Below are 8,069 nucleotides of genomic sequence, written 5' to 3'. Positions count from 1 at the left end.
CGGATGCCGCCGCGGGGAAGCCCGGGCTCCGGGGGAGGAGGAAGGGCCTGCGTGTTGCAGGCAGCAGGGAACTGCTGAGAACTGCAAGCAGGAGGGTGTCTGTATCGAGTTCTTTGATGATGTGGGGTGCGGATGCCGCCGCGGGGAAGCCCGGGCTCCGTGCGGGGAGGAAGGGCCTGCGTGTTGCAGGCAGCAGGGAACTGCTGAGAACTGCAAGCAGGAGGGTGTCTGTATCGAGTTCTTTGGCGATGATGTGGGAGCCTGAGTCGAGGCTGGACAGCAAAAGGGGAGAAACAAGGGCCTGGAATGAGGAGGAAAGGGGCCGCGTTTGCTGCGCGTTTTCTGAGCGTTTTGCATGAGTTGCTTCCTCGTCATCGTATATTTTCAAAGCTCTTACTGTGCTCCAGGCTCCTCCGGGCAGGCTGGTGGGGCTCGCCGGGACCTAATGGCCGCGGGGAGGGGGCCGGTCCCGGTTGGCTTCCGTCTGCGGCTGAGGCAGAGCCGAGCGAGGAGAGGTCGGCCCGGTGTTCCAGGAGGATTGACGGGAGGGGGTGGTGAGAGGAAGAAGTCCCCAGGACGGGCCCGTGCAGACTTGCTTGGGTTGCTGAGGTCATGGGCAGAGAGGGCGATGGCTGCAGGGGCAGGGCGAGAGGGGGCCCTGGCACCCCCCTAGCCATGGGCCGCTCCACCCTGTCTTCCCTTCAGAGCTGCTTAGCCACCTGCCCTGCCTCCAGGTGGGCCCCTTCCAGCTGCCCACGAACCCACCTCTGGTTCAGCCTCACCGAGGCCCTTCCTTCTGTAGGAGCAGCCCACCCCCAAGTCCCAGCCTGGCCCACACACAGCGCAGCTGCTCCCCGTGGTGTGTCTTGCTTGTCCTCACAGGGGGTGCCACACCCAGATACTTAGAGCAAAGGAGCCAAGCGAGGGTGGGCAAGAGCATCTGAAAGAGCAGGGAGCTGTTGGATGCTGTGTAGGAATGAGGTCCCATCCCAGCCAGATCTTTTAAGACAAGCTGGAAATTGTTTTGTTTTTGTTTTTTTCTTAAATGTGAAATCTTCCTGCCCGGCTCGGGTGTCTCAATGGTTGAGCTCGATCCCCAGTGTGGGGTGTGCAGGGGGCAGTCGATGGGTGATTCTCTCTCATCATTGATGTTTCTTTCTTTCTCCCTCTCCCTTTCTCTCTGAAATCAATAAAAATATTTTTTTAATGTGAAATCTCCCTAATTTTAAATTCTCTCACTAATACAGGTGAAGGGACAAGCCCAGCACGTCCAGGGACCCCATGCAGCTCACTGGCTGCCAACCTGTGATCCTTTCCATCCCTTCCTCCTCCCCGACCCAAAGCTGAAGATAAGAATCTGCAACCTGGAACAGTGCCCAAGGGAACAGGTATCTTTCATATTTTAAAACTCCCAGCCTTAAGAAAACGAAGGCGCCTTTCAGATGACTTGGAACAGAAATTTCTGCTGTTTAAACCCCTCTTCCTAAACTTCTTCTTGGAAGTAATAATAGAATAATAATCTGGCCTTTACTGAGCATCTACTAGGTGCTTGGCACAATTCTAAGTGTGTTTTTTTTTCTGTGTTAACCCATTTTGCAGATGAGGAAACTGAGGCTTAAAGAAGTTAAGTAACTAGCCCAGACTCCCAGCTAGAAGTAGAAGAGTGAGGTTTCTGGCTTCAGAGACTGAAGTCTTAACCACATAAGACAAAACTCACAGCACCCTTCCGTGTACACTTTGTACTGCCTGACCCCAGGGCTCACTAGACAGTGAGGGAAGGGGTGGCCGAGTTCACACACAGTCATGGCCTCATGTGTGTGTGAGTCCTTGCTCCCCACCCGTATTGGCCAGGCCTGCAGGGTTTACAGGAACAACAGTACCTCTGACCAGAAAGGCAGGCTGTGCAAAGTGGCAGAGGTGCAGATATTAAATAACTTGGTCAAGTCCCCACAGCTGGTCACTGGCAGAAGCAGCAGGAACAAACAGGCAGCATTATCCATTCTCCCAGTCAACAAACAGCCTTTGAGCCCAGCCATGCCTGGCACCGGCTCTGCAGTCAAGCCCAGCGTTACAATGCAGGTTTTAAGTGTAACTAATTGGCTGGAGTAAGTGTTAAATGCACGCACCAGGGGGACAGGAGAGACCCTGCAGTCTTTTATATGCTCAGGTGTTCAGTGCTTCCACAGCAGGCAGAGCTGAAAGAAGAGAGGCTGCTGGGAGAAATAATTTTCCTGGTTGAAAAAGATCAGAAAAGGGGCATTCACTTCGGAACTCAAGACCACAAGGTAAGGTGAGCTCACAGTGTCTGCTCAACTTCTGCCAAGCTGTGTGCAGAAGAAAACACATTCATTGTTTTGTGTGTGTGTGTGTCCTTTTTTTAAGTGGGATGAAAGAAAGCGGATCAGCCCTACCTTTCATCCTACACAAATGTAAATTCAGAGTGCATTGAAGATATTAATATGAAAAGCATTACTTGGACATTTTTTAGAAGAGAATATTAGGAGATTTTTTTTTTTACTTAAGAGTGTGGAGGGATTTTGTAAATATGGAACAAAAATCGATACACTTGAGCACATTGGGATTTACAAATTTGGTTTGTCAAAAGATACTTAAAACTTTAAAAGACAAGCCATAGACAGGAAAATGGTATTTGCAATATTTGATCTACAAAGGTCTAGTCTCCAGAATATATAAGAACTACAATGAGGAAAAAAGACAACCCCGTAGAAAAATGGGCAAAAGATTGGGACAGGCAATAGACAGGAGTGGAAACACAAATGGCCAACAAGCATATCATTGGTGCCTACCCTCACCACTCACCAGGAAATGCCAGTGAAAGCTCAGTAGGACCCAGTTCACCCATCTCAGACAAAATAAAATCTCACTTCCGGTCACTGTCGGTGAAGGTGTGGACTGCTTTGGCCTCTTGGGGTTTTGCTTTCATTTTCTAAATTTTTAAGAAAATTCTTTATTGTTTAAAGTATTACATATGTCTCCTTTTCCCCCCATTGGCCTCTCCCCTCCTGCTCCCACCCCCCAGCACATGCCCTCACCCCCTACTGTCTGTGTCCATGGGTTATGCTTATATGCATGCATACAAGTCCTTTGGTTGATCTCTTATCCCCCACTCCCTCCCCTGCCCTTCCTCTGAGGTTAGATGGTTTGTTCGATGCTTCTATGTCTCTGGATCTATTTTTGCTCATCAGTTTATGTTCATTATATTCCACAGATGAGTGAGATCATGTGATATTTATCTTTTTCTGACTGGCTTATTTCGCTTAGCATAATGCTCTTCATCCATGCTGTTGCAAATGGTAAGAGTTCCTTCCTTTTTACCGCAGTATAGTATTCCATTGAGTAGATGTACCACAGCTTTTTCATCCACTCATCTGCTGATGGACACTTAGGCTGTTTCCAAATCTTAGCTATTGTAAATTGTGCTGCTATGAACATAGGGGTGCATATATCCTTTCTGATTGGTGTTTCTAATTTCTTGGAATATATTCCTAGAAGTGGGATCACTGAGTCAAATGGAAGATTCATTTTTAAGCTTTTGAGGAAACGCCATACTGTTTTCCACAGTGGCTGCACCAGTCTGCATTCCCACCAGCAGTGCATGAGGGTTCCTTTTTCTCCACATCCTCACCAGCACTTGTCGTTTGTTGATCATTTTCTACATTTTTTTTAATTGAGGGATAACATACATTCAATGAAGTGCACAAGTCTTAAGTGTACAGCTTAATTTTTTTACCTACCTACCCAAGTCACCACCACCAGTGGGGTCCCATCATGCCTCTTCCCACCTTACACCCTCTCCCTGAGGTAACTATTATTCTTACTGCTCTCCTCAGATTCATTCTGCCTGGTTTAGAACTTCATATAAGCACTTGGCTTCTCTCATTCAACGTGGTATCTGTGAGATTCATCCATGTTCTCACACATAGCAGTAAAGTCCTTATTTATTGCTAACTAGTATTCTATCGCATGGACATACCATCATTTCTTTCTCCAGTTTCCTGTTGATTGGCCTTTGAATTGTTTCCAGTTGGGATATTATGAATAAAAGCTGCTGTGAACATTCTTTTTTTTAAAATATATTTTATTCATTTTTTTTACAGAGAAGAAGGGAGAGGGATAGAGAGTTAGAAACATCGATGAGAGAGATCGATCAGCTGCCTCCTGCATGCCCCCCAGTGGGGATGTGCCCGAAACCAAGGTACATGCCCTTGACCGGAATCGAACCTGGGACCCTTCAGTCCGCAGGCCGACGCTCTATCCACTGAGCCAAACCGGTTCGGCTGTGAACATTCTTGATGTTCAGCTCACAGCTACTCTGGTGAGCAATTTAGTGATGATGTCAAGTTGCAGATGTGTATACTTCATGACCCAGCAACTCCAACCCTGGGATAACACATTAATAGACGCTTTCACACATGTTAAAAGCGGCCAGAGTAAAAATGCCGATGGCTATGTTATTATAACTGCAAAAATACAATAAACTAACCTGAAATGCCCACCAACAGGAGAGTCAGTCAGTAAATTGTGGTCAAGTCATACAATGGAACACTATATATAAGTAAATGTAAATGACATAAAGCTAATCATATCAAGATGATGGCTCAGAAATAATACTGTGTGAAGAAAGCAGGATCTAGGTGCACAATGCCACTTACATACAATTTTAAAACATGCAGTACACGCCCTAGCCGGTTTGGCTCAGTGGATAGAGCATTGGCCTGCAGACTGAAGGATCCCAGGTTCAAATCTGATCAAGGGCACGTACCTTGGTTGCAGGTTCCTCTCAGCCCAAGCCCTAGTCAGGGCTCGTGCAGGAGGCAACCAATCAATGTGTTTCTCTCGCATCGATGTTTCTCTCCCTCTCTCTTCCACTCTCCCTAAAAGTCAATGGAAAAATATCCTCCGGTGAGGATTTGAGAAAAAAAAATGTATATATAAAACATGCAGTACACTCCCTCATTGGCTGGGAACACAGCTGCATGTAATAAAGGTACAAAAAATGGTGACAATTGAGAGTAGTGATTCCCTTCAGGCGGGGAGGGCAGAGCCTGTGCAGTGGGGAGTACAGGGGGGTCGACTGAATGCATAGGTGCTTTGCTGCTTCATCCAGGCGACCAGTACACAGGTGGTTGGTATTTCATTTTCAAGCTTGACATGTATCATCAGGGCCGTTCCATTCAGGTGGAATCCTGGGGTGGAAGATTTGAAAGGAGCTAAAATTGGAGGGTCCTTGGCACGAGGACAGGAAGTGACCAGTGAGACGTTCAGAGGGTTCAGCGGGTGTGGGCACCCCCGGCCCTGCTCACCCTGCCCCAGGCCCAGCTGTGAAGACTCAGAGACGCCAGAGCACAGTCTGCACTGAAGGGCCGTAAGGACGGGGTTCCCCGTGGTCAGGACCAAACAGTGGGGCCTAAGTGCTTCCTCTTGGTAGACAGGTCAGCGGGATGGGGACGGGGAGAGGATCAGACCAGCACCATCAAGTGGGTGGTGCAGGAAGGTGTGCCGGCCTCTCTTCCTTTGGGCGTGCCCCACCTTAACCCCGTTCTCCATACCTCCTCCTGGGCTTCACCTTTCCAGGCACTGTTTGCCAGCCTCCTCTTGACCCTGGAAGACGAACTGACCAGGCTCTGTCACCACAATCCCCAGCACAGTAAGTGCTGGATGAGGAAGCAGGGACCTGAGGCAGGCCTTCGCGGTAGAAATGGGGTGACCGGGAGGACACAAATGGGGCAGGGGAGTCAGGGAAGACATGGGCAGTGAGGACCCTGGCTGTCCAGGGGCCAGGACCCCTGGTGGGTCAGAATGTTCCTGTTTTCCTTTCCCTGTCCACTCGGGCTAGGAAAATCCCGTGACACACCCAACCTCCACCCCTCCGATCGGCAGGCTGTGCCTTGAGGTGACCCGCAAGGTGCTGACTAGCACAGGGGCGGGATGGGGGTTCAGCTGTGGGCACAGCTCACCCACTCCTGGGGTCCTCCTAGCTTCCCAGGTGTCCCTAATGGATCTGTTCCCCAACCATTGCAGCTAACCAGTTGCTATAGAAACTGGAGCCGTTTCTCTTACCCATTTGCCAGGGCACCACTAGGAAGCCATCCTGGACTGGGCTCCTGTTCCCAACCTCTCACCATCCTGTTGAGGCCTATGGTCAGGCTCAGACCGCCTTGGCCCAAGTTAATACTCTACCCCACCCTTGCTGGGGGCACTTCCTGCCTCTATGCCAGTCCCTGTGTGGCCATGACTTCTACCTCCTCCCCCAAGCCCTCCCTGGGCTATCGAGTTTCTTAGCTAAGAAACCACCCCCATTTTCTTTCTCCTGCACAGGAAGTGCTGACTCAGAGAGAGAAGGGCACTCCCCCATTCAGGCGACCTTATGAGGATCAGTTCCACCTGCCGGGACTCGGCCCCCAGGCTCTCAGAGGCAATGGCTCCAGCTGCTCCCTAGTGTCACACAGCCCAGCAGGTCCCGGAGCCAGAGGCAGGGGAGTGCCCGGCACCGCCTCCACACCTGCTTCACCGTCTTTTCCCTGAACACACCTGCCCGGTGCTTCGGCGCCAGGGCTGTGGCCAAAGAACTAGGGACCTGGTCATGGAGGGTCAGGCGGAGGCCCCACATCCCCAACCGTCACTGGGCGTGTTCCTTGTAACCCAGTCCACCAAGATGTCCTGGGACGAAAGCATTCCACGGTCCAAACCCAGCTGGTAACACTGAGCTCTAACCCCTCTTGGGTGGGCGGGGTGTCGAAATGCACATTAGCACAGTCAAGGCTCTGAGAAGGCCTGTGGGAAATAAACTTGCTTTAATCCATGATTCTTAAATGTATTTGACCAGACTTTTTTAAAAAAATATATATTTTATTGATCTTCCACAGAGAGAAAGGGAGAGGGATAGAGAGTTAGAAATATCGATGAGAGAGAAACATCCATCAGCTGCCTCCTGCACACCCCCTACTGGGATGTGTCCGCAACCAAGGTACATGCCCTTGACCGGAATCGAACCTGAGACCCTTGAGTCTGCAGGCCGACGCTCTACCCACTGAGCCAAACCGGCTAGGGCAGACTTTTTTTTTTTTAAGAACATATGCTAGTCCTAGCCGGTTTGGCTCAGTGGATAGAGCATTGAGCTGCGGACTGAAGCCGGTCCTGGGTTTGATTCCGGTACCTCGGTTGCAGGCTCTTCCCCAGCCCCAGATCTGGTCGGGACTCATGCAGAGGCAACCAATCAATGTGTTTCTCTCACATAGATATTTCTGTCTTTCCCTCTCTCTTCCACGTTCTACAAATCAATGGAAAAATATCCTCAGGTGAGGACTAAAAAATGTTTTAAATAAATAAAAGAACATGTGCTAACGGAACACCTCTTATACCTTTTGGAAACACTGCTCACGCGGCCGCTCTCCTCACCAGGAAAGGTATCAGCAGGGCCCAGATCTCACTGCCACCCCCAGAAGGCCGTCCCAGGTGGAGGGCTTTGTATCCTCCGTATTTGGTGTCCGAGGGGCAACAGCGTTGGTGGCTGGGACCTTGTGAGAAATCCTGGACCTCGGGCCCCACCCCCACCTCCTGCTCTGAGTCTGCAGGTTAATACCATCCCTAGGGGATCGGACAGTGTGAGCAGCTGTCCCACACCTGCTGTTCCTCCCCCTCCACGATGGCTAGCTGATCACCTCCCCGCCGGGTGGGGGCTCTGGGCCCTGTATCCACATGAATTGGCCTGTTCTGAATCTCGCACCTGATTGGGAAACTCCCCACATCATGAATTCTCCTTCCCAGGGGCCCAGCCATCGAAGAGGCCTCGCTTTTGCAGAAGCTCAGAGCAAGGACCACGCGGCCTTTTGTCCCTGCTCAGCTGTCTCTTCCACAGAGACGCCCGGGGACTGTCCTCTCGGGGGCTCCAACCAGAGTCACCCCTGAGCCAGTCCAGCCTCCCTAGTGGTCATTCACAAGGGTCTAAAGCAGCGGTTCTCAACCTGTGGGTCGCGACCCCTGAAAATACATCCTGCATATCAGATATTTACATTACGATTCATAACAGTAGCAAAATTACAGTTATG

At 50.4% G+C, this 8,069-nt stretch overlaps 1 protein-coding gene across 1 annotated transcript in view; it reads right to left on the bottom strand.

Annotated features, from left to right (window-relative positions):
* The window catches only part of CPEB1 (cytoplasmic polyadenylation element binding protein 1), a 55,705-nt gene extending 55,290 nt beyond the window's left edge, over window positions 1-415 (bottom strand). Inside the window, exon 1 of the mRNA XM_005878463.1 lies at window positions 398-415. The gene's annotated coding sequence lies outside the window, so the exon portion shown is untranslated. The remainder of the gene's footprint in view (window positions 1-397) is intronic.
* Between the last annotated feature and the right edge of the window lie 7,654 nt (window positions 416-8,069).

This window comes from Myotis brandtii, unplaced genomic scaffold (assembly GCF_000412655.1).
Source record: "Myotis brandtii unplaced genomic scaffold, ASM41265v1 scaffold561, whole genome shotgun sequence".
NCBI lineage: Eukaryota > Metazoa > Chordata > Mammalia > Chiroptera > Vespertilionidae > Myotis > Myotis brandtii.
Note: the sequence above shows the minus strand (reverse complement) of the source record. Positions and strands in the feature narration are given on the sequence as shown.